The 27,773-nt window shown below is 36.6% G+C and overlaps 1 long non-coding RNA gene across 9 annotated transcripts in view; it reads right to left on the bottom strand.

The window, feature by feature from the left end:
- The window catches only part of LOC118154464 (uncharacterized), a 924,399-nt gene that overhangs the window by 112,528 nt on the left and 784,098 nt on the right, over positions 1-27,773 (bottom strand). The window lies entirely within an intron of this gene.

The raw sequence follows: 27,773 nt of genomic DNA, 5'->3' as shown, positions 1-27,773 counted from the left end.
TGCTTTCTAAAACTCTGCTCTCCTAAATGCCAGTTCTACCAGTTGTCACACTCCTCTTTCCTGCATTTGTGATTTAAAACCAAATAAAACAAAACAAACCTTTGGTCTTCTGTTTTATCCTTTTTTTTTTTTTTTTCCTGTTTTTGAAGGTGGTGTGAAAGCAGCAGGACTTGCTGCACTATTTAATTCCAAATTAATGATTCTTATTTTGTGATAACTCTATCACTGATTGATGATCCTATAATTTCAAGAACTAAGACCGATTATGTAAAATACCCAGATTTGAATGATTATTCTATCATTAAACAGATTTCATGCTTTTACTTTCCAAAAATAATGCTAAAGATCTTCTTCCTCACCTATAACATCATTTTTCTTGATGCGATTTAAAGTGTTTTATTCTTACTGGAATTGGATACAAACCGTTTTTACCCATTTTCTAATTAGAAATCCTTTGACAGGGCCAGGCACATTGGTTCACGCCTGTAATTCCAGCACTTTGGGAGGCCAACGCAGGTGGATCACCTGAGGTCAGGCATTTGAGATCAGTCTGGCCAACATGGCGAAACCCTGTTTCTTCTAAAAATACAAAAATTAGGCATGGTGGTGCATGCCTGTAATCACAGCTACTTGGGAGGCTGAGGCAGGAGAATCACTTAAATTCAGGAGGTGGAGGTTGCAGTGAGCTGAGATTGCACGCCGTTGTGCTCCACTCTGTGCAGCAAGAGCAAAACTCCGTCGAAAAGGAAGGAAAGGGAAGAGGAAGGGGAAAGGGAAGGGGAAGGGGAAGGAAAGGGAAGAGGAAGGGGAAAGGGAAGGGGAAGGGGAAGGAAAGGAATGGAATCCTTTGATAATGATGTTTTGAGGTATTCAGGGTCCAGTTTTCCCCAATGTGTCTTCTGAAGCTCTTGGTAAAGATACCCACTCCCAGACTGATCTCCTAGTGATTTTCATATGAGTAGTCCAGAGAGTATGTTTATTAACAGGTGTTCCAGGCAAATCCTATAATCTGGCAAAGATGGACTAAGTAATACCTCCAAACTTCTTTTGGACTTGGCAAAGATGGAGTAAGCAATACCTCTAGAAACAGAATAAAAATCCACAGACCCAAAGTCTCCTTCTGGGAGGGGGCAGACAATTGTCTCATTTGCTTTGTGATGAGATTAAACTCAAGTTTCATCTCAGGTAAAATTCTAGACCCGTGTCTGCAAAACACTCAAACATCTGTTGTAGGTGATATTTCAATCTGTAATTGTTGACATTGATTGTGCTTCGTGGCATTTGTGATTCAAAATCATTTTTCTGACACTTGACAGAGGAGGTGTCCTACTAAACTACTTCCACCTGCTAACGGGGGTTGCATTTTTGAGCAGGGTCAACTGAGGAGCACCATTTGGAAACAGTTTGCCAAAAAAAAAAAAATGTCTCAATTCTCTCAGGGATGTAGCCTGTGTGCCTTGTGGTTTCTGAGTGCATCAAGGCTTAAACTTGAGCTCCACATCAATCAACTAGGAATTAAGAAAGAAGACTGGACAAGTTTTACTAATCCAAACAATTTTTGAATATTGAAGCGTTTTGTTGCTGTTTGTTATCACCAGCACACCAGTCCTAGTGTGGAAACCTGGGACATACTGTGCAGTACAGTGTCATTCTCAGAGGCTGATTGCTTTGACTTTATAGCAAGTACAAACATCTCATTTTGGCTAATGCTGAAAAAGATGGTGCAAGAAATGGCTTGAGCCGCTGTCCTTGAATCCACCTGAGGTAGAAAGTTTGCTCCCCACAGCTTATTCTTATCAAAATGGGAGGTAGACAAATGTCAAACAGTTTGAAAGTTTAATTTTTTTAAAGCAAGAGTCAAAACTTGATATATTCCATAGAGGTTGTTTATTCATTTTGTATTTGCAGTAGGGGGATGGGCAGGAAAGGGGTAGAGAAGATATGCAAATACCCTGAATACACATGCTGGCCATGGAAATATTGTGATTATGCCATGTTGTATGCAGTACATTTATTTGTTTAGCATTAATTAAATCAAATTTCTAAGTAACTGAATATGAGTATCTGTTAACTATGGCTTGTGTAATATTTTCCACATTTTTTTTTTGAGACAGAGTTTCACTCTTTTTACCCAGTTGCTGGAGTGCAATGGCGCGATCTCGGCTCACCACAACCTCCGCCTCCTGGGTTCAAGCAATTCTCCTGCCTCAGCCTCCCGAGCAGCTGGGACTACAGGCGCACACCACCATGCCCAGCTAATTTTTGTATTTATAGTAGAGATGGGGTTTCACCATGTTGACCAGGATGGTCTCGATCTCTTGACCTCATCATCATTTTATTCAAACAAAGTAACAAGGGAGTAGTTATAAGCGAAGAGAAAAGGCTAGTTTTAATGAAAACTCATTTGATTAAAACTAACTTTAGTTTGCATACAAGTTTGTTCTCTCCCCAGTGGCATTATCTTTATGACCTCTGCTTATGCAGGTCAGATTTGAAAACTGCAGAATGGTCCTTCAGATAACTCTGAGGCCCTGAACACAGAGTTTCGGAAACAAAACCATTGAACGTTTTACACACACACACACACACACACACACACACAAGTCTATGTTGCTGATAAATAAAAGCTTATTTACATCATCATTATATTGATAATAATTTTAAATAAAATTGAACATGTTGATAGTGAAATATTACTGAGTATAGTAAGAAATGTGAGTTAGCTAAGAAACAATTAAAAAATTCAAATGCAATCACTGGTATCATGCAGTTGTACCTCCTAATGGTGTATTTCCTGTGTATGCTTTCGTTTGTTAAAATTACCTTCTTATAAATATTAGAAAACCCAATACTAACTGGCAATGACTTAGGTACCCCCACTCCAAGAGTCATAAGGGTTGATTCAGAACACAGAAAGCATAACCAAAATCCAGTTTTGTCTCCTATCTCTCCCCAGCTTCCTCAGGAAAGACTGAATTTTCACATCCCTTCCTGGATGAGCCAACATGGCCACCCACTCCAAAGAGCTTCCCACTTTTAGGATAACTTTACAGTACTGAAATATTTGTATCTAAGCAAGGTCTAGAGAATACTTCTTTTGGAGTTGGAAAGGAAAAACAGATATAAATTCTGCTTCATGACTAAGACGTGTCTTCTCTCACTTGACTCTTTACTGCTGACAGTGTCCAATGAGGCCAAGAACTGCAATCATCTCAGTGAATTGGTTTTTAAATTTTAGTTGTCACATCAAGATACTCATTGTCAGGCGGAATCTTGTATTTATGGCAGCATTTATTCCTCATCTACTTCTTTCAACAATAGTCATAATAAACTGATGATGAAAGACAATAACTTTTCTAGTTTTAAGTAATTCTTTATCTCCCTGTAAAAGCAGGAGAACACCATAAACTGAGGGCTCAGGAACTCTGAAATTAAACCTCATGTGCATTAGTTTTTTGAGTCACAAATGGGGATGAAACAGCCTGGCCACGGCTGTGGTGGAGGCTGAAACATGTAACATAGTCAATATGTAAGTGTACTTGCACTAAGTGCCATAAAAATTTATGAAATCACTTTGAGTGACACTCAGACCACATCTACTAGTCTTAAGTATAAAGGTTTTAAAAAATAATAATAATAGGTAGCCACTTTTCAATATGAAGCATTTAAGTCATTAAGTTCCTACAAAACTCCATTGAAATTCATTAAAAATCACAAATCACATTTTCACTGGGAACCCAGGTTTGCTGCTGGCCTTTCTTGATTCATGAGAAAGAACTCAATTACGACACAAGTTTATGTTGCCTTTCCAGAGCAAAGCACAATTTGGTGTGATGGGAAGAAGGCCAGGACAGAAGTCATAATAAGCCAAAGCCACCTGTATGATTCGAGACTATTAGGAAACATCTCTGAATAATTGGAGTGTGATGCTATTGGATCACTTACACCTTTTCTTCTGCTAGGGTTTTATTATTGTGTACAAGTACCAAATTTCATCACGATCAGAGGAAATTTTTAAAGAAAAAAAAAAGGCAGATGGGATATACTGAACATTGGCTGGCAGTAGAGACCTCATTTCAACAAAGATAATCTAAGTTTGCAAACTAAAAAATAAATTAAAAAAATCAAGGCACTTATCACTTGAAAATTTACATTGTTATGGCCAAGACCAAGAGGTCAAAACACTTTTCCCAAGAAACAAATTTACACCTAAATAATTGACGAGAATTAAACATCTAATGCAAATAAAAATCATTCCATTAAATGAGCAATTACATGAGCTATTTTGTCAACGGTAGCCTTTAATAACGTCCCCAATCAAATAATTTAGAGGGAAGTTGTTGAATTTCATTCAGCATTTAGGCTTATTTGTTATGTCCATTTCTAATCAAATATATTTGAACTGAAGCCACCCAATGATCCTCCATAAACAGCAGTTAAATCTTAAAGGTAAACTTTGAAGGAAATTGTGAGGGCAATATCCTTCACCCCTGTTTAATTTCAAGCAGAGTGATATTACATTTTAAAAATCTTTCTGATGCTCATTATTACCATTGCCATTAACATCATTGCTCTTAGGAAACATTACTAAGCACTCACTGAGTGCTATGCACTGTATCTCATTTAATCTTCACGATAGCATTCAGTAGTAGATGTTATTACTAGCCTCATTCCATGGTGCAGGAAACTGACAATTAGAGAGTTTAGATAACATACACCAAACCCCAAAGCCATTAATCTGCTCCAGGAGAAGTCCAACCTAGTCTTGATTAATATCAGAGTAGGGTTTATATTTCCAAGCTTTTGAAAGTAAGAAAGAAACAACTTAAGCTTCACTATATACCAACAATTTTGCTTCAAATATCATTTTTAGGATAAAAATATGTAACACTAAGTAAAGTTTAGAGAAAGAAAACCAAGTAACAACTCATCGAATAGTAGAAATACCATCTTCTATTGCCGTGAATTGCTCATAAATACCCTCGAAGGGCCTGCCTTCTCTTAACCTTTGATATTTCCAATCCATCTATTTTCACCTCTGCTCTTCCCTGGTCATCTTTTCTATGCCTGTCCGTAGATAACATGATCCTATATTTAAAAAATCCCATAGTCTTGGCTGAAAAGTTCCTTCAACTGATAAACAACTTCAACAAAGTCTCAGGGTACAAAAATCAAGATACAATAATTGATAGCATTATTATATACCAACAACAGTCAACCTGAGAACCAAATCAGGAATGCAATTCCATTCATAATTGCCATGAAAAAAATAAAATACCTAGGAATACAGCTAACCAGGAAGGCAAGAGATCTCTACAAGGAGAACTAAAAAACACTGCTCACAGAAATAAGAGATGACACAACAAATGGAAAAACATTACATGCTTAAGAATAGAAAGAAGCAATATGGTTAAAATGGCCATAACGTCCAAAGCAATTTACAGATTCAATGCTATTTCTATCAAACTACCTATGATTCTTCACAGAAAAAAATACTATTTTAAAATTCATATGAAATCAACAAAGAGCCTGAATAACCAAGGTAATCCTAAGCAAAAAGAATAAAGCTGGAGGCATCATACTACCCAACTTCAGACTATACTACAGGGCTACAGTAACCAAACAGAATGGTACTAGTAAAGAACAAACAACAAAACAAAACTTGACCCATAGACCACTGGAACAGAACAGAGAGCCCAGACATAAGGCCGTAGACCTACGACTACTAATCTTCAAAAAGTTGACAAAAGCAGCAATGGGGAAAGGACCCTTAATTGAATAATAAATGGTGCTGGGAAAACTAGCTAGCCATATGTTCTTTATAAGTGATATGACAATGGGCTCTACAATTAGTAAACTTAAATACTTGAGCCACTTAGAAATTTGAGAATACCATTTTAGGCAAAAGACAGCATGGATTTTAAAATATGATCGAATAGGGGCCGGGTGCGGTGGCTCACGCCTGTAATCCCAGCACTTTGGGAGGCCGAGGCGGGTGGATCACGAGGTCAAGAGATCGAGACCATCCTGGTCAACATGGTGAAACCCCGTCTCTACTAAAAATACAAAAAATTAGCTGTGCATGGTGGCAAGTGCCTGTAATCCCAGCTACTTAGGAGGCTGAGGCAGGAGAATTGCCTGAACCCAGGAGGCGGAGGCTGCGGTGAGCCGAGATCGCGCCAATGCACTCCAGCCTGGGTAACAAGAGTGAAACTCCGTCTCAAAAAAAAAAGATCAAATATTTGGAGTCAGAACTAGCTTAAAATTTAGGTTCCATCATGACTAAGTGCCCTGCAGAGAGGAATGTACTTACTTGACCCAAGGTTTCTCAGACATAAAATAGTGTGGGTGCTGCTAGAAATATTTCAGAGGGTTTTGGTGAAAATCTAATTAGGTAATAGAGATAAAAATTCTTAAGGCTATAATGTAATTTAAGTGCTAATTATTATTAGTGTTAATATTTTATTAAAACTTCACAGAATGAACTTTTAAAAGATTCTAAATTGATAGAAGAGGAGAGCATTTGAGGCATTATGAGAACTTTAATTCTAATGTTTGCTAAATGTACAGGTAAGTTTTAGTGTTCTATACCACTATGCAATGACTACAGTCAATAATAATATATGATTTCAAATAGCTAGAAGGAGAATATTGAATGTTCCCAACATAAGTCCATGATGAATGTTTGAAATGATGGAATTCTAATTACCCTGATCTGATCACTATATATTTTACATATGGAAACATCACTATGTACAATTATTATCTGTCAATTCAAAAGTAAAGTATCATATAATGTATCTCGAGAACTTGACTTATCTCCATGCAAACTGCAGACAGAACTTTTGCCTTTCACTTTCTTGCTCTCATTGTAGACAACTGAAATACATGAAGTCAGTACTTGAATGTTTCCATCAGAAAGTTGTCTGTGTGCCTGTTTGCTTGCAGTGGTTGTCATTTAGTCAGATGATAAAATTATTCTATTATCTTTATAAAATGTCAGAATAATGCATTGTTTTAAGAAACAAAATATTACTAAAAAAAGCCAAGTCTTCCGAAGTGTTGGGATTAAAGGCATAAGCCACAGCACCCAGCATGTCTTTTTTTTTTTTTAATTCATCTTAGTTGCTCTAATCTATATTGAACAAATTGTATCCTGTAGTAAGCCATGGGACTGCCTCTGGAACTCTTTCTAGGAGTTACTTGGCATATTGCTAGTATCAGGCTTTTGGTTGTTAGGTATCAGCTCAGACACTCAGGGTGAGTGGTCGTGACTTTACTTCTGCACATACCTCATATGCTTACAAAGGCAGTGCACATCAGTGGATGCTTCAGTCTTCTTTTTAAACAAAATTTCACCCAAGAACTGAACTGCTTTCCAGAAAACAAAGTGGTATTACATGGTCTCTGTCTAATACGTTTTTGCTCCTTGTTACTAGAATAAAATGAATTGGGTGTCAGGCCATTTGAAGATGTATTCTCTTATTTTTAAATATTTGACTGCTACTCAGGGTACCTGCATTTTTATAAATAAGTAAAATATAGTCCTCACCCTCAAAAGTATGGTAATTTACTAGAGAGAGTCAGATACTTGTTGAAATCAGTAAACAATAAGTGTATATGTAAGGTGAAGTGTTGGAGATGTCTTCACGTAGCTAGGTGAAGCCACTACAGATGGCACATGGAAGGAGGAAAAGAAGAAAGAAAGGGTCTCGTGAATAAACTGTTCTGTTAATACTTCTTTCTTGTTGCTCATACAGATGAAATCATGTGATTCACCTGTCTTTCTGCTTATTATTACTGTTCTGTAGATAAAGAATAGAGGTTCAGAGAGATTCAGTAATCTGCCCAAGAAGACAGAGTCAATGAGAGACAACGATGGAGTTTGAACCCAGCCTATCAAATTCCCGAGCACACTAAATGATACAATCTCAGAGAAACTTCCAAGTTCTCTATGTGCAAGTCATTTACTGAATATGTGTGGTTCTCTATGTGGAAGTCGTTTACTGAATATCTGTGGTTCTCTGTGTGCAAGTCATTTACTGAATATGTGTGGTTCTCTGTGTGCAAGTCATTTACTGAGTATCTGTGATTCTAGCTTTACTGACCATCAGCCAGTGCCACTGCACGATTTCACCTATACAGGAGTGACGGCAAAGATCCACACAAACATTTGTTCTTTACTTACGAAGAGCCAGCACATAGGAACTGAATGATCTCCAGCGACAAACTCTTTCCAGCTCAGTTTTCTTTCTTTCATTTTATTTTATTTTTTTAGTTTCAGTAGGGAGTTGCTAATTAATGGGTAAGAGATTTATTTTGGGGTGCTAGAAGGTTTTGGAACTAAATACAGGTGATAGTTGCATGACATTGTAAATGTACTAAATGACACTACATTGCATACTTTAAAATGGTTAATTTTATGTATGTCAATTTTACCTTATTCGAAAGATTTTTAAAATAAATAATATTAAGTTAAATAAAACAAGCAAAAGTATTTTTACCTGTTGATTTCCTTAGGTTCTTTATAGATTCTGAATATTAGACCTCTGTTGGATACATAGCGGGCAAACTTCTTCCAGTTTGTCTGTTTACTCTTTTGCTAGTTTCTTTTGCTGTACAGAAACTTTTAGTTTAATTAGGTCTCACTTGACTATCTTCATTTTCATTGCAATTGCTTTTGGAGACTTGGTTTTGAAATCTTCGCCAAGACCTATGTCCACATGGTATTTCTTAGGTTTTCTTCTAGGATTTTTAGTTTTGTCTTCCATTTAAGTTCTTAATCCATCTTAAGTTGATTTTTTTACATGGTGAAAAACAGGGGTCCAGTTTCAGTCTTCTGCATATGCCTCACCAGTTTATCTCAGCATCATTTATTCAATAGGGAGTCCTTTCCTATTACTGGTTATTGTCAACTTTGTTGAAGATCAGCTGGCTGTGTTTTCTTCTATTCCATAGGTCTGTGTGGACATACCATGCTGTATTGGTTATTATAGCTTTTTAGTGTTGTTTGAAGATGGGTAGCATCATGTCTCTGGCTTTATTCTTTTTCCCTAGGATTGCATTGACTATTCAGGCACTTTTTTGGTTCCACATGAATTTCAGGACAGTTTTTTAAATTGTGGAAAATGACCCTGGTATTTTGATAGGAATAGCTTTGAATCTATAAATTTCTTTAGATAGTTTGGCCATTTTAACACTATTAGTTCTATCTAAGCATGGAATGTTTTTCCATTTGTTTGTGTCATCTCTGATTTCTTGCAGCAATGTTTTGTAATTCTCATTGTAAAAGTCTTTCACTTCCTGGCTAAGTGTATTCCCAGGTATTTTGTTTTTTGTGAATGGGATGGCATTCTTTATTTGGCTCTCATCTTGGACATTGCTTATGTATAGAAATACTATAGATTTTATACACTGATTTTGTATCCTGAAACTTTACTGAAGTTGTTTAGCAGTTCTATGGGCCTTTGGGCAGAGACTATGATTTTTTTCTAGGCATAGAATGATATCTTCCATGCAGAGATAGTCTGACTTCCTCTCTCCCTATTTGGATATATTACATTTCTTTCTCTTGCCTCATTGCTCTGGTTAGGATGTCCAGTACTTTTTTGCTAGTTGCATGACATTGTAAACATACTAAATTCCACTAAATTGTATTTCCTTAATAAGAATGGTGAGAATGAGCATTCTTGTCTTGTTCCATTTCTCAAGGGAAATGCTTCCAACTTTTGCCCATTTCGCTAAAAACAACCCCATTTACAAATGTGCAAAGGACATAAACAGACACTTCTCCAAAGAAAACATACACATGGCCAAGAAGCATATGAAAAACTGCTCAACATTGATAATCATTGGAGAAATGCAAATAAAAACAACAGTGAGATACCATCTCAAACCAGTCAGAATGGCTATCATTAAAAAGTAAAAAAATAACAGATGTTGGCAAGGTTGTAGAGAAAAGGGAATGCTTATACACTGCTGATGGGAATATAAATTAGTTCAGCCACTATGTAAAGCAGTGTGGAGATTTCTGAAATAACTTAGAACTACCACTGGACCCAGGAATCCCATTACTGGGTATATGCCCAAAGGAATATACATTGGGTAAAGAATACTTGTATGTTCACTGCAGTACTATTCTCAAGAGCAAAAACATAATCTTCTTGGGTACCCATCCATAGTGGACTGGATAAAGAAAATGTGCTACATATAGACCATGGAATACTACACCACCAAGAAAAAGAAGTCACGTCCTTTGCAGCAACATGGATGCATCTAGAGGTCATTATCCTAAGGGAATTAATGCAGGAACAGAAAACCAAATATTGCATGTTCTGACTTACAAACGGGAGCTAAACATTGGGTTCTCATGGACACAAAGATGGAAATAACAGGCACTAGGGCCTACTTAAATGGGGAGGATGGAAGGAGGTAGAGGGCAGAAAAACTACCTGTCAACTACCATACTCACTATATGGGTTTGAAGAAAGCCCTTGTTCACCAAACCACAGTGAGATACAGCTTACTTATGTAACAATCTTGTGCATTTACTCCCTAAACCTAAAATAAGGGTTGGGAAAAAAATGATTTTAAAACCAATGGAAGTATCTCCACAATGTTGACGCATTCATGTTTAAATCAGAGTTGATTTTTTAAACGAGGTGTCACCTGGTGAGAGAGTTGTGTCCTTCTCAGTTTAAACATGTTTCTGCATATTCACAACCACACAAATGCACACACACACAAATAGTACTACATAGCACTAACTTGCCTTGTGTGTGTTTGGTTTGTGTTTTATTTTCTTATGATTGATGCATAGATTCTGAGAAGCGGAACCACTGGGTCAAAAGGTAAATGCTCATGGAATTTTGCTAAATGTTGCTAATGTCTCTTTAAACAAGCTGAGTATTTCACATTTTCACTGTCAAGGTATGAGAGTGACTATTTACCCACAGCCCCTTCAGGAGAGAGAATTTTCAAACTTTTTGATTTTTATTAATCTCATGTATAAAAAATATCTCAATTTAGTTTTAATATTCATTTAATTTGAACTTTTTTTTTTTTTGAGACAGAGCCTCGCTGTTACCCAGGCTGGAGTGCAATGGCACAATCTCGGCTCACTGCAACCTCTGCTTCCTGGGTTCAAGCAATTCTCCTGCCTCAGCCTCCCGAGTAGCTGGGACTACAGGTGCACACCACCATGCCCAGCTAATTTTTTGTATTTTTTTAGTAGATACGGGGTTTCACCTTTTTGACCAGGATGGTCTCGATCTTTTGACCTCATGATCCACCCACCTCGGACTCCCAGAGTGCTGGGATTATAGGCATGAGCCACCGCGCCCGGCCATTTGAACATATTTTTATATGGTTTAGGGATATTTGCATTTCTTATTCTGTGAACCTTTTATTCATGTTACTAGCCCATTGTTAGGGTAATTGGTCATTTATATTTCCATTTATATATTTATATACATTTAACATAATTCACATATATGACATATCTATGTGTACATACACATACACATATAATTTACGTATTAGTGAGGTTAACTCTGTGAATGCCAAACATAACATTATAAATGTCATCATGTTTGGTATTTATGTTTTCACTTTGCTGTATGTGTGTGTATTTATAGTAATCAAAATTTATCAGTCTTTCCACATTGCTTTTATATTTAGAGTCAGTTATAAAAATTTATCCCTCTTTCACGTTGTAAAGAAATTCAACCATGTTTTCCTCTAGTGCACTATTCACTTAGACTTCATCCTGACGTCAATTTTGAGAAATTGATCCAATTCAAAAGGCTTTCTAGCTATCCTAAGACATCATGTGAAAATGTCCATCTTTCACCTCTTAATTTTGATGCCATGTTTTATTTTGCAATCAATTTCTAAATGCAATTAAGTTTCTCTCTCAATTTTCTATTCTCTTTCTTTGGTTGTATATTTATTACTATGGCATTCCCATACTGCTTTAATTATAAACCTCAGTTTATAATATGTTTTGATGCCCATGAAGACTTGCCTCCCTTCCATTTTTATCTTTTTCTTTTCTATTCTCTAACACAGAAGTTACAACAAATCTATCACTAGAGTAAAATTATGATTGTGAATTGAAATTGGGTTAAATTCCTCACTTTACCTTGGAAGATATTACATCTTTCTGAATATCCTAATCAAAAACATGCATTCAAATGTACTTTTATATCTTTAAAGGAATTTTGGAAAATTTTCCTAATGTAGACCCTAGACATAGAAACAGACATACTTTAAAGATCAAATTGAAAACTTTTCTAAGATATAATAGCTCTGTTTATGGTGGTCTAAAATTGTAAAAGCCATTACACTATTAGAATGTTAGCCCCATCATCCATATAAACACAAAACAAGCAGCATTATCTGTAATTTTACATTGTGAATGCAGTCTCATAATTTTTTGCTCTTGTGAATTCATGGGTCTTCAAACAATATTGGAACATAATTTAATAAATCTACCATGCGTAATATCCTTAGGTATCTAATGACTTCATAAATTATTTACTTGCTGAACTGCCTAAAATGTTTCCCTTTTGTGTAGCCAATTTTAAGGCTGTATATCAATCAACCAATACAAGCAAACTTACTTTTAAACTTGATTTGCCTGAAGAGAGACTGGGAAACACCTTAAAAACTCACTATGTAAGCAGTTGTAATGTAAACCAGCATTGGTTTATATGTTAGTATCATTAATTATTTTTTTCAACAATAGCAAATTGGTTGGAGAATCACAGATCTTCATTTATAAGACAGAGTGATATAACAATATGATATGAAATATGTATTGAACTTGTGAATTTCAGTAAAAGGCCGAATGGCTTTCAGATCCAGTAAGAACTGTCTCTGATTATCACATTTGATCTAGTGGGAAATGTCATTGTTTCCTGCCAAGAAAATATGAAATATAACTTCTGTAAAACCTCCATGCATTCCTGTCCATCACTGAGCATTGTGAGTCATTTAGTCCTACTCTCTCCTTGTAGATGTGTGTGAACTGGGATGTTTCCCAGTATTTCCCGACTGGCTGCCTTGTGATGCAAAATAAAGAAAGACTTAGACTTCACAATTGCCAATAATGAGCAATCATTACTCAAATTACTCCAAGCACTGATTAGGTTTAAAGTAATGAAGAAACCACCATAATCAATCATCATCAACCCTAAGGAAGTCAATCTGTGGAGAGACCCTAGGAATTAGCAGAGGGCTCCATCTACAGGGTTCCAGGGGCAGAAGAATTGTCAGGCCAGCTTCAGGTTGTGTCCTGCACTGTGTGCTTCTAAGGTTAACTGAATTCAGTCTCCTTTTAAAGGGGACCATTTACAAACAAGTAATCAGATTAGAAGCACAGCATAAATTGTGGTGTTCTCACACTTCCTATGCTTTAAAATAAACCATAAGTATTAAGGTAATCATACACACACACACACACACACACACACACACACACGATAAAAACATGATAGGGAGATAGAGAGAGAGAGAAAGAGATCGATAATAGAACTTCTAAGTATACTATAGAATGACCAATCACCTTGGTTTGCCTGGATTTGGGGTCTTCTGGGATATGTATGGAAATTTCCATTCTATAAACAGGACAATCTTGAGCAAGCCAGGTTGACTTGATAACTCTTCTATGTTATCAGCTTCCCAAAAGGGAAATGCCTTAAAATTCAATTTATATTAATTATAAGACATTGTAGAAGAGAGACTGGAATGTTATGAGTAGTAAATTCTAAGAAAATCTAATTTGCCTTCCTTTACTGCAGAAGAGAACAACTTCTCGAGTGAGCACAACAGTTTCTTGGTGAGTACCTATGCAACATTTTGTTTTCGCCAAGCACTCAGGAAAATGGCCAAACCAAGAAATTCATCATTACCATGTGATTTTAAGGTTTTTCACAATTCTTTTTAAGAATCTACATAAGGGGATTCTGCACAATTGAGAAAAGTTAGAGTGGCATCTCTAAATATGAGTGTATTTCACAGGGCTCCCAAAATAAATTAAATTCACCAAATGTACCTAAAAACATTCGTGACCCCACGTGCATATACACACCTACTGTTGAGGAAATCTTACACAATTTTCAATATAGGAATTTGTTGGTCTATTTGAAGATAACTGATTATATTTTGTTTAGTATATTCTACCAAGTGGATATTATTCAAAAGGGAAAGCAACTGATTGGCCCATAGAAACGTGTGTGTGTGTGTTGTGTGTGTGTTTAGTTATGGTCTGATTAATAGAGCATAATGAAAATAAAATATAAATATATGCAATCGTTTCCTAGTTTTCTGCAATATTTGTTAGAGAAGTGATAGAAAACCAGAGAGTTTCAAAAAGATGGATTACATTTTGAAATACTCTTGAAAACATTCATGGAAGTTTAATGATAATGGTACCCATTATTGAACTGAATTGTCATGGATTGCCACTTAGAACTACCCTCGCAGAGACAATGACAGAACTAGTCTTTCAATGGAAAGTTGCTACACTCTTCTTATTTAAAATGTGTGTGGACTCTACATCTTTGACAACAATTATAAATTATTTCCATGGAAACACAGGGATAGAACCAAATAGATGTCATCTCAGAACAGCAACAAAGAGGACTATAGAGGAAGTTTCTTGTCAGTGGTTTGGTCATGATATTGCATTGTAAACATTTTTAACCAGATTACCATGGCTGTTACTCGAGGTGATCGGGTGATTAGAAAATGAATTGTCAGAGAAAAGGTAAATTATCCTTTTGATAAAATGAGGAATATCAAGAATAGGAAAGAAAATATCACTTATATGGGATTTGAGTAAAAGACCAGAAATTTATTTTGACTCTTAGCAGTAAATGAGTAATAAAAACTAATATGACTCTTTGTCAAACTCAGTGAAGTGTCTGTGCAAAAGATACTGCTCAAGGCATAGACCTGATGTCCACTTAAAGCAATCAGCAGGAATATTGAGGACAAAAATTATATTTTTCTTTGTCTTGGGTAACTTTTTTAACCTTGAGTTTCAGAATATTTCATTATTTTATAAATCCATTCAGTTGTATTTATTCTTCTTAAGTATACCTAGTCTTTACTGGACAATAGCCAAATAATTAATCTGATGTCCAATCATTTAAGATGTTTACCCCTAGAAGGGATTATTTAAAACATCACATCTTCAGCAGCTACCCAGTCTCAGTGATGTTATTAACATTGTTGTATGTAACAAAACATTCTTTCTAAGGTATAAATTATATTTCAAATTTAGGTATCTAATTGAGTGTTAAATAAATAACACTAGATTACAATAGGATTGTAACTATTCATAAATCTATGCTGAGGCTACCATACCAAAAAGGCAGCACAGTTCAATAAAAGAACTATGAATTTTCTAATTTATTTCTTATTGATTGTCTAAATTAATTGAATTCAAATCTTTGAATAACTGGGAATAATGAGTCAGTGAGGAAAAAAATGAAGTTACATTTAACACAAAGCCACAGTTAAGATAACAACAATCGTAAACAATAATACTCTGACAATGGAACTGACCAAATGCTTATAACGCACTAGTTACCCTTCGTAGTGCTTTGTACATATTAACTCATTTACTCTTCACAAAACCACTTAAGGGAAGTTACCAATATTATTTTCTGCGTTATAAGTGAAGATACTGAAACATTTGGCCAAGAGAAAACAATAATTCAAATGCAAACCTAATAGAATCATCTCTTGTGGATTATCTAGATGTGAGTTTTTGTTGATGAGCAGCAGTATCCCAGGCTGACCCACTTCCCCCATATTTAGGTGCCACTGATGAGTCATGCAGATCTTTGAGCCCATGTTCTTGTCTTCTTACACCACCACACAGAAGTGGTGATCAGGCTGACTTTTCTGTTTAAAGTGGGGGCTACATCAATGATAGACTTGATAGATAAGATGTCGCACATATACACCATGAAATACTATGCAGTCATAAAAAGGGAAAAAGGTCATGCCCTTTGCGGGGACATGGATGGAGTTGGAAGTCATTATCCTCAGCAAACTAATGCAGGAACAGAAAACTAAACATCACATGTTCTCATCTATATGTGGGAGCTGACTGATGAGAACACATGGACACATCAGGGGAAACACACACACTGAGCACCTGTAGCGGGGTAGCGGTCGGGAGAGCATCAGGAAGAATAGCTAATAGATGCTGGGCTTAATACCTGGGTGATGGGATAATCTGTACAGTAAACCACTATGGCACAGGTTTACCTATGTAACAAACCTGCAGACCCTGCACATGTACCCCTGAACTTAAAATAAAATGTGGTAAAAAAATTTTGAAAAAATAAAGTGGGGACTGAAAATTTTGACAACACTGGGTCTTTTACCTTATTGGGGGAAGGTACAAGATGTTTATTCATCCTTACAAACTGATAGTTAGCCCAATGCTTGGGAATCATAATGCAATGATAGCACAAGTATAGATTCACTTGGGACAGGGATAGACTGGAACAGAAATAAAAATTGTCTATATATTGAATCTAGCCTCTAAGTCTCTTTTTTCTCCCAAATGCAATTAAAACTTATTAAATTCCATATCATATTTTGTCATTTTATTTAAATTTGATTGCAGTGTCATTACTTTAAAAATATGTGAACCAAATGACTACTGAAGAATACATAAGAAAACAGCAACAAAATAATAGTTTTCGAGAACATGGAGGTATTATTAAGAGGTCACCCTTTCTAGTACAAATACCACAAGGCCAAGATGTACGTAGATTTAAATCCTTCTCTCTGATTATTTTTTTCCATTACACTATTGATATGTTACAATACTTGACGTTCTGTGTTACAAGTAGTGAGTATTAGTGGCACTTAGACCTGGTGTATAATTCTCTGGTATGGTAAATAAATACTATTTAAAAAAGTGTCGAGAGCTAACCTTTAAAACGTTTTTATAAGTGAAGTTTCCAAAGAGAGAAAAAAAAGAAAAAGTAATTCCCCTTCATTTAACAATCATAGAAAGTAAAATCATTGGCCATAAAATATTTAAATATAAATTTCATATTTTGAAATAATCTTTCCAGAAACAATTTCAAAATCCACTTATATCCATAGGAAAAAATAATAACAATTCTCCCCACCCCATCTCACCATGGAATAAAGGGCAAAGAACATGAAAAGGCAATCCATAAAAATGGCTAAGAAAAACATAAGTTGGTTTTGTACTATTAATGTAGGAAATAATGTAAACTAAAGTGATAACAAGATAATAGTTTGAGTTTGTTTTCTCTAACATAGCAAATAGACTATGACACTCAATGCCAGTGATAGTCATTAAAATTTTATATAATTTCTAAAGATTAACCTTCATAGAAAAAATTATAAATGAGAACACAATTTACTACAGATATCTTGAATTGTAGCTCCCATAATTCTCACATGTTGAGGAGGGACCCAGTGGGAAGTAACTGAATCACAGGGGCGGGTCTTTACCATGCTGATATTATGACAGTGAACAAGTCTCACAAGATCTGGTGGTTTTATAAAGGAGAGTTCCCCTGCACTAGCTGGCACTTGTCTGCTGACTTTTTGCTCCTCCTTCATCTTCCACCATGATAGTGAGGCCTCCCCAGCCATGTGGAAAATGTGAGTCCCTTAAACCTCTTTTGTTTATAAATTAAATTACCCAGTCTTAGGTATGTCTATATTAGCAGTATGAGAACAGACTAATGCAATATTCATTGTGGAATTATTTTAATAGTAAACAACTAGGAAAAGAAAAACAAATTCCAGACAATAGTTAATGTTTCACAGGTAAATAAAATAATAATAAGACTATCATTTATTTACTAAATGATCGTTAGTTGTCTGGAAATTTGCCAAATGGTTTACTTACATGGTCTCAAACCTCCTAAAAATCCTATGAGGTAGATATTATGATGTTCCCCATTTTGAAGATGAGGAAATAGAATCTCAGAAAAATTATGTGACTATCCTAAGAAACCCAGCAAATCCTAGTTGGTTCAGGATTTAAACCAGACATGTCTTATTCCAGAGCCTGTGTGTTTACTAATGTACTGTACTGCCTCCATGTAATGGACCAGTAAGTGTAACTAATTAAAATTATATTTATAGAGTGCTTCTAACAACCTGATAAGAGCATGATGGTACAGTGAGATATCAAATAATGCATGGTATACATATTGAACCAGTGTTCACTGAATAATTATTAGTGCACACATATTAAGTTTAAGGCACTTATAAACAAGTTCAGAATAATACGCAATGAATTCAACTGTTTTTAAAATCTGGAAGGAGACATAAAATATGTAAGCAAATATTCTTTTCCGGGTAGCAAAAATAATAATAATTTTTATATTCTTCCTAAATTTTTTTCTTCAAGGGTATGCGCAATGAGAAATAGCTATGTGGAGTCCCAATAGCATATGATAGCCCTGATGCTGTACTTCTGTCCCTTGGTGGGCTGGGAAGCCATGGATGGAGAAGCTTTCATGAAGCGGAATTGTGTACTACATTTATTTCCTATTTGGATGTTAGATGCCAGATTATTTATTTGCTTTTGGAAACTAGTAACAGGATCAGTTTAGCCAAAATGGTGCTCATTTTCCCGTGGCCCTGCAGATTCATGGCATTTTCACACCAGATAGCCAACATTTAGTTATTTTAGGTGGTGTAATTTGCCAGTGCAGGTTCCTCTCCCTTAGTGTTCTCCTGACATGTGCATTTGTGAAAGACAGTAAGCTCATTTATTAAAGCCAGTCAAAGCCTTTCCACAACCACCTTCCAGAAAACAGCCAAGTAGAGGAATACCAAGAACTCCAAATTAGTGCAAATGACTCGTCATGCAGAGCCATGTCCAATTCAATGTCTTTTAAATTATTAAGGCATTCAGGTGTGTGCATATTTTCTATTCTCAATACAGCAACCAGAATTCTTCATACACAACTTACATCAATTTATTGACTCTGTTAAAATTCTCTATCATGATTTGTAGCTTCTCTACTCCCCAAATCCAGAGTCTTTCAATAGTTCAAAGGACTGTGATGTGCTCCTCTCACTCATGTTGGTCGCCCCTACCCCTCTGAGCTCATCTCCTTGCCCCTTGCTCACTCCACTCCAGCTATCTCTCACCCAACAGATTACTCCAATGTGCCATAGAGGCTCCCACAGAAAGTATCTGCCTGCCCATTCCCTCTCGGGGCCTACTCTTTTCTCAGCTTGGCTAATTTTCTCAACTTCTTCAAGCTTCCATGAAACTTATCCTAACTGCCTTAACTCCTTTTGAAAACTGTGCCATACTCCTCCACCCACTCAACTCTGATCCCTTTCACTCCACTCTTTTCTCTTTCGTCAATAGAGAACATTTATTACCTTGTAACATTATATAGTTTATTCATGTATTCTCTTTCCTGTGTATCCTCTCTCTCCCATCTTTAGAAGGTACACTCCTAGTGGGCAGACATTCTTGTATTTCCATTGTTAACTAATGTTTACCCATGTGTACCTCACATCCCAATTATCCACATACAGCAGAACAGCCCTACATTATACCAGGTACTCAGTACAGATAGGTTGGGTGAATGAGTGTTACCATTAGATATAATGGCTGATATATAAGTGTAAGCAGACCTGAGCTTCATAGGCTAAATGGCCATATCATTCATATTCAAAGCTCACTACCAGCTCTTGCCATTCACTTCACAGCTATATCCCTAGCTATTATTTTAATAATCCTAATCTTGTGCCATCTACATCCCTAATCTTGCGCAATCAACTCACAAGTTAAAACTGTAAAATACTAGTGGTGGCTAATTTATAGTACATCCACCTTTTATAAGGTTTACAAGAGCAGAAATTTGAGGAAGTGATCAGTAGCTTCCGTTTCTTATCTTAGCCTAAAGCATAGTCTTTAGCCCCACCACTGGTTCTGCCTTTATTCATGCTTTTCTTCTTCTAAGCCTCTGGTCCATTTTAGCAAAATTGTAATCTCAGTAAAGGAACTTCTTCATCCACCTGCCCATTGTCAATTAATGATGCCTCATTAGACAAATCACTTGGAACGCTGATGAGGTTTTCCTGAACACAAGGGCCAGTCTGATCAATTGTCTTCCCACTTGTGGCTCCTGTGTGACCAGCCAAAGGTTAGCCCAGTTCTTGGGAGCTTCCATCGTGTCAGCAAAAATTAGCAAGAAGGTGGCCAAGTTGTCAATAGAGCACAGAGACAATTAGTTAATGATTAGGGAGCCAGCACTTGGGGAATTGATAACAAAATGAGCCATCTTGGGTACAATTTGCATACATTTAGAAAATCTATAACACAGTAAAAAGTACATTAGCACAGAAAGAAAAATGATGTGCTTTGAAACAAAATTTAACAAGAGAACTTACTGGTGGGCAGAAATTTGCCCAGCCTGGTATAAGGTCATGGCTATGTCAGAATAATGCACTATCATTGATTAAATAGATTAATTATTAACCCCAACCATGCTACTTGCTTTACTTCAGATAGACTTCTCTTCTGATTTTGGTTTCATCTATCTATTGATTCTTTCATTCAGCAAATAGCTATTAAGCACCCACTATCAGCCAGACACCATACTGGGCATCAGGGAAAATAATGACAAATATAATAGGCTTGGTCCCTTCCCTTTCATATGTGACATTCTGACAGGGGAGTTTTAATATACGGACACAGAGAGGGGAACATCACACTCCAGGGCCTCTTTGGAAGAGGGGGGCAACAGGAGGGAGAGTTGAAAAATACCTAATGCATTTGGGGCTTAAAACCTAGATGATGGGTTGATAGGTATAGCAAACCACCATGGCACACATATACCTATGTAACAAGCCTGCACACTCTGAACATGTATCCCAGAAATTAGAGTAAAAGAAAAAAGAAAAAAAAATTAATTCAAGTGGTGTTTAAGTGTCTTGAAAATGTCTGGAGTATACTGGGGGTTAGGGAGGACAGAGGCCCTTCAGATAGTTCAAAGAGATTAGTAATTGAGATTTAAAGCAAATGTTAGAATACATGTATCTCCTTAGAATATGCCAGTTCCTGGGCATCCCTTTGCAGGTAATGCGGTGTTTCTAACATAACAGGAACTGGAGCCAGGCTGAAGGAGCCTTCGCCATTGAAAGTGTCAAAAGTGGGGAAGGTAGTCAGTTTGAATTTATCCTGCTTTATTTAAAATTCTGTTGTGGCTTTAGCCTAAGAGTCTATCTACAGTCACTGAAAATAACTGAGGTGTCTGAGGTCATTTTCCTGACGGTTTGCAAATCACTTGAAGCTGCTGTTATCATTTAAACAGCAGCAGTGGGAAATTGTGCACATTCAAAGCAACTCTGCATTCAAGACAGAAAAAGATTTTCAAAGGTGAGAAGGGTTCGCACCAAGCAAAGATGCCATAGCATTCCTAGGTCACCTTGGACAAAATGCGTCTTTCCTACACCAAACATTGGGTAAACTGTCAGAAAATTCAAGTCATATAGGCACAGAGGTGAAGAATGCTAGAGCTACAAAGACACTGTAGAAACGGCCATCGTGAAATCATCTACTCTTTCAACATCTCATAGGGAGGTCCCATGGGTCAAATTTCCTGGAGAAGATCCAGCCTAGAGCCCACTTTCCAAACTCCAGGCCTGATCAGGCTCACTCCAGCAAGTCAAAGGATGAGTATCATATAGACGCAGATGATAAAAGTTCAAAGTTTCCAGCTAAATGTCTGGAGAGGGAGAGAGAGAGAGAGAGAGACAGAAAAAGAGAGACAGAGAAACATAAGTGTTGAAAACCTGTTACATCTATAGACATAAGTGTGTATAATTTCATTTCAAACCAACATTGTTCCTCTAACTCACATACCCAAACCCCTGAGTGAAATATATATCTGCCAAATTTATTTTTACTTCCCAACAGGCCCATTTATGTACAATTAAATTGATTATCCAGCCAGTTCTCTTCCACGTGAAAGCAGAAAACTGCTTTAGCTGGTGGTTTTCATCTGTTAATAGGATTCTTACTGCAAAGCCACATCTTACTTTTTATTTTTTGCCTATTTTTAATTTGGTAGAAATATGTGATAAAGTGATGTGATTATTTTATTAAAATAACACCTTCTCCTAAAAATAAAGCTTTTTATAATCATTTCACCTCGCCGTTTTCTAAATTTCTCAGTTGACAGTGCTAATGTAGACGCAAATAAAGTCATTTGCTATTTGGATTACTAAAAAAGATGAAATTCCATTTTGGACTCATTCTGTATAATGCCAATGCAACTGATCCAGTCAATCTTTTGCTCAAATTTGTCTGCTGAATCAAAGAATAATTTGATTTTCTAGAAATACAACTCTAATCTTTAAAAATGACCACTTGGTGTAATTCCACTGGAATTCTTGACTCCATGTGGGTGGTGTGGGAAGAATATAAGAGGGAGGTATATTAGAGGCTGAGAATTTTTAATCTTATCCATTCTTCATTTTTCTGTAATTTTTCTTTTAAATCTCTGTTATAAAAAACAAAAACAACTTGCTTCTAGTTTGACATATGACTCTCTGAATAAAAACTACATTTCCAAGCTTTCTCTGAAGCCATATTAATCAGTTTCCCAGAGAAACAGAAACTAGAGGACACACACACACACACCCCCACACACATACGTGTATATGTATACATATACCTATATGCAAATACACACACACCTATAGGACATATATTTATATCTACTATCTACCTATCTATATATGGAGAGAGAAAGAGAAAGAAAGAGAGATTTATTAAAAGGAATTGGCTCACAGGATTATGGAAACTGAGATGCCTGATGATTACCATCTACAAGCAGAAGATCCAGAAAAGCAAGTATTATAGATCCAATCTTGGGCCAAAGGCCTGAGAGCCAGGAGAACTGATAGTATAAATTCTAGGCCAAGACCAAAACCCTGAAAACCAGAAAGCCAATGGTGTAAGTCCCAGTCTGACAGCAGGAGAAGCATTCCAGCACATGCAGCCAGGCAGAAAGAATGAATGCTCCCTTCCTCTACTTTTTTGTTCTGTTCAGCGTCTCAATGGTTGGACACTGCCCCTCACGTGGAGAGGGTCATCTGCTTTACTCAATCTGCCAGTTCAAGTGCCAGTTGCTTCCTGAAACACCATCACATACACACGCAGAAATAATGTCTAACCCAATATGTGGACACTCCATGTTCCAGTCAAGTTAATGCATAAGATTAACCATCACAATAGCCTTGTTAGTAAGACTTGCTCAGTGAGATGCAAGTGGACACATTGAGTCTGGATTCTAAGAAGTGTCCCTAAAGCAAGGGCATATGGTCATCTCCCAATTCTTTCCCTTGAAATGTAACTGTGATAGAGAGGACTGGAGACATCTATTAGTACATGAGTTGGTGATCACAGAACCACCTTAGTAGCCCTGGACTGAGTATATTTTCAGAAGATAAAAATATAAACTTTGGTCTGGTTTAAGCTATTGCTACTTTACGTGTTCAATTACTTGCCATTTAATGTAATACTAAACCTTTTATGAAAGAAAAATAGGAGAAGGTAAGGAGAGAAAAATACATTAATGTATATTGAACGTTTACTATTGTAGTGGGTTACTGGAATTAATGATCATAGCAAACAAATGATAGACACTATGATTTCCATTTTAAAAAAGAAGAAACTCACATTCAGAAAGGGTAAAAGTCTTTTCTGAATTTATATAACTAAGACAAGACCAACTTCAGTTTTGAGCAAGTTCACTAACTCCAAACCATTCTCTATCTCACCTGAATGGAAAAGCATTGCCTACCAGAACTCTATTAAAAGTTGGTTTTTACCAAAGTGGAGTTTAGAATTATTTCACAGTGACCAAAATCTGCAATGTTTTATACCGGAGTTTACTGTCATCAAAAGCTTAAAAACAAAGTGAAGCTCCTTATTTTAAAATAATTTTACCCCTTGATAAATGTATTTTACACACCGATAAAAATATATGCTATGTTCATTTAAAAATACTAACTTTTATATTAAGTAATAAACACCTTTTATGACAATATATTTTGGGGAGTAAATCTTGAGTGAAATTTGGATATTTCTTCAGTGAGAACTACATGCAAGAATTATCTAATTACTGCATCGAAGTGACTGATCTGCACTTGTCAGATCATTGCCTTCATCTTCTTATTAATTTATGAAAGATCCTTATGCTCAGAGACTCAATTTAGGAGTATTTCAGATATTTTCTTTTGCAGTGTAGGGATTTGCCAAGGTTTATTTTAGTTCCTTACATTCTCTCAAGACTTTAAAGATGACTCCTTTCCATTCCAAGGGTCTCGGATGAATTGTCCAGCACTATTAACATACTATAATAAGAGGCTTTGACTTCATTGGGTTACAAGAGAACACCATGTATTCCTAAAGGATCCTTCAGAAGATAGATACAGAGGGATACAGGATATACAGGTTATCTTCTGACCCACTTGCCTTTCCATTGATGTTCAGATACTTGGCTTTATACCTTGGTGCTTTGACACACAAGCATCCAATTATTTTCAATTTAGATGTAGTTGTCAGCACCTTTGCTTTTCAACTCAGAGCATGGGTTTCCTAAGTTTCAAAAGGAAAGTAATGGTGAAAAGAATAAGGAGAGGTTTGCAGATGTATGACTCCTTTCCTTCTTCCTCCACAAATTATAGTAGCATAAATTCTGACCAGGAGGTTGAGTAGAAAGAAAGTTCACCAGAGAAGCATAGCAAAGGTGCTACAGGTTCATAGAGAATGAGACAGACAATGATGTCATCCTCAGTTCCTTCCTCTCCCTGATTTTACACCTCTCTACCATCAAACCTTGAGGCTTCATTTCAGAAACAGGTTTCTAATTGCTTTTTTACTCACCAGTGCTGCAGTCTTAGTCTAAAAATATCAATAGTAAAAAACGCTTAATTTTGGTGGTCAGTCCAGTGAGTGGGGATAAGATAGCCACTACTGGTTTGTGGCAGTCAATCATGTTTAGCGTCTGTTTATCACCTGGCTGAATGAGCTTGTAAGTTCAGTTCTGCAAGGTACAGAATGAAAAAGTGTTCATTTCCAGTTATCATACTAAAGCTAATTCAAGGAACAGTTCAGATTTTATCGAAACCTGTGCTTTAATGGTCCAATTAGCAAAAGTCCTAATATTCTCACGAGTGACTTGAACACCATGGTGTTGCATCTTACGAGTCTTCCCCAAGGAGTCTGGGAAAGTTCAAGTATGCTTAAGGGATAGATTTAGTAGTCCTCTACAGAATTGTGTTACCATCTCAAAAACGCTCTTTGATTTAGAACTGGCAGTTCAAGTGTGATTATAAATTGTAGAATAAATCATGATGGGGAAGGGGAGTAAATATTATACCTGAGGGTTTGCAAGACACTCTCGAGACAGTAGAAAGCTTTAAATCAGCTAGTCTTTCTTATTTTCTGTTCTCTATAAAATGTTAGCCAAAATCATGAGGTTATGATGGAGCAAAGCTAAATGACTTGCTGATGATATTTGCATGGCTATGTAGGAAAATTATTCGTTGTATTTATATAAAGTCTTGGATAAGAATTAGAATCTATCATTCCTTCACCAAAAAAAAAAAAAAAAAAAAAAAAAAAGAATTCAATTCTAATGAGTTCAAAGTAAGTAAGATTATTTTAGATAGGCTACTTTCCCAAGCTGTTGAATTTCCAAAAATGCAAATTAATATTTTCTAGTCATTAATACTGGAAGGATGTACTGTGCAAAAGGACATGTCTTAGGTTAAGTTAGAAAGCAGAGGTGGCTAATTGCTCCCCTGCGGAATGATACCCTAACAGATATTTATTGCTGTTTACTGCTGGAAAACAGGTAACTACAACTAGATTGAACTTGGCAAGTGGAAGCTCACATAGATAAACCTATGCAATATCACTATGCTTCTACCATAGTCATGAGTCCAACAGACAAGGACAGCAGTGGCTGGGGGAAGGACCTGACTGACATATACAGAACAGATCATCTATTTAAGACAAGCTCCTCTGAAGTGGATGATTTTTCACGACAACTCACATAGAACATAAATCTCTTCATATATTGTGCCCCGAAGAAGAAACGCTTCCCAGACCTCTTTGTTACCTATTTTCCAATCATTTCCTTTTAACGCCCTGACCACACAGTCAGACCTTTAGCTACTTGAAATGAATCAGTGTAGATCTATATCTCCGGTCACTTGTCTTTGCAGAGATAAGTAAACAAAGAGGTGTACTGCTCAATGTCGCCCACTGCAAAAATATTCCCTCACCACTGCCCTTCGGCACCTCCCCTGAGTTAGGTCACTGTGCTACAGCTGTTACTTTCTTCAGCTGGTTCCAGCACTTTGCGTGCACACTCTGTAATGAGATCTGAAGACTGTTCTTACTTATTCACCGGAAATCCCCCATCATGTCATAGGAAAGGGAGAGAGAGAAGGGAATATACCAGGAAGAGAAGCCTTTGGGACATACTAATGTTGAATCCTAAATATATCACTTCTGTTAGATGATGGAACAATGCTGTTCGTGGCCAATTTTATGACTGTGTGGATCAGACAACACGCAGTCTAAAATCAGTAGCCCAGGTCAGGTAGTTTGGTAATATTTTGGCTCATAGGCAAGTGTTTTGTCTCTGCTAGGGCCTGGTAGGAAACAAGAGCTGTTTCTCAAAAGAAGAGTAAATACACACAGAAGATGGCAAAGTTTTGTTTCAAAATTCTAATGATTTACGTTGTGTAGTGAATTGAGGACATTCACCTACAAAAGCTGTCAAAAGCTCTATACAACATTCCTTCTGCCAGTGACCCTTCAAAGCACCAGAACAACTGCTTTGTCATATGGGCCCAAATCCCAGAGCATCTCGCCTGGCAACCTGAACTTGTTAGAGGATTATCTCTTACCCTGGGCCCCACTCAAACTGGTAGTCTTATAGATTACTTGGTAAATGGGTTGGATTAGGATGGTGTTTGGCATATGTTGCCTCCAAAATCCAAAGAGACTTATTTATTTTCCCCTAGTGGTAAGAGGACCCAAATGCAATAATTTTCCTTTACCTTGGAAGATATATATGTTAATAGGCTGAGACCATTAGATTCCTAGAAATTTCACCAGAGAAGTAAGATTAAACTTTTGTGGGATTTATTTTCCATACTGTAGCACACTTATGCCTTACTAAAATTTCTAGTGTAATTACAACTTTCTGCTTACAAGTTCCAATTAACATAATGTTATTAATGTAGTGGGTTAATTCGAAGTCTTAAGTAACAGAGATGTGAACAAGGTCCCGTGAATTGGACTAGGGAATAGAAAACTACAAACCATAAGCCAAATCCTGCCTGTGACTTGTTTTTATAAGGCTTATGAGTTAAAAATGGGTTCTACAGTTTGAAGAGTTTGCCAATGTCTATAAACCATGGCAACATCAATACATATTGGCTTCTCCATTCCTCAGGCAACTCACCTCCAAGGATCTTGTTTTACATTCTATGCCTCAGTCTCTCACTTAAGTTGTTACACACTAGACTTTGCTGTCACCAACAACTTACACCATCTCCATAATCTCCATCCCATGTCTCTGATCATTCATTCCTTCTCACTTCTTCTCATGTGAGAATAACGGCTCCCCTAACTGTCCTCTCACTCTCCAGCAGTATAATTTCTTTCTCCCAGATAATTCCCATTAGGATACACGTATTCTGCAATA

The sequence above is a fragment of the Callithrix jacchus genome, chromosome 6 (genome assembly GCF_049354715.1).
Source record: "Callithrix jacchus isolate 240 chromosome 6, calJac240_pri, whole genome shotgun sequence".
Lineage (NCBI taxonomy): Eukaryota > Metazoa > Chordata > Mammalia > Primates > Cebidae > Callithrix > Callithrix jacchus.
This window is presented reverse-complemented; position numbering and strand designations above follow the sequence as displayed.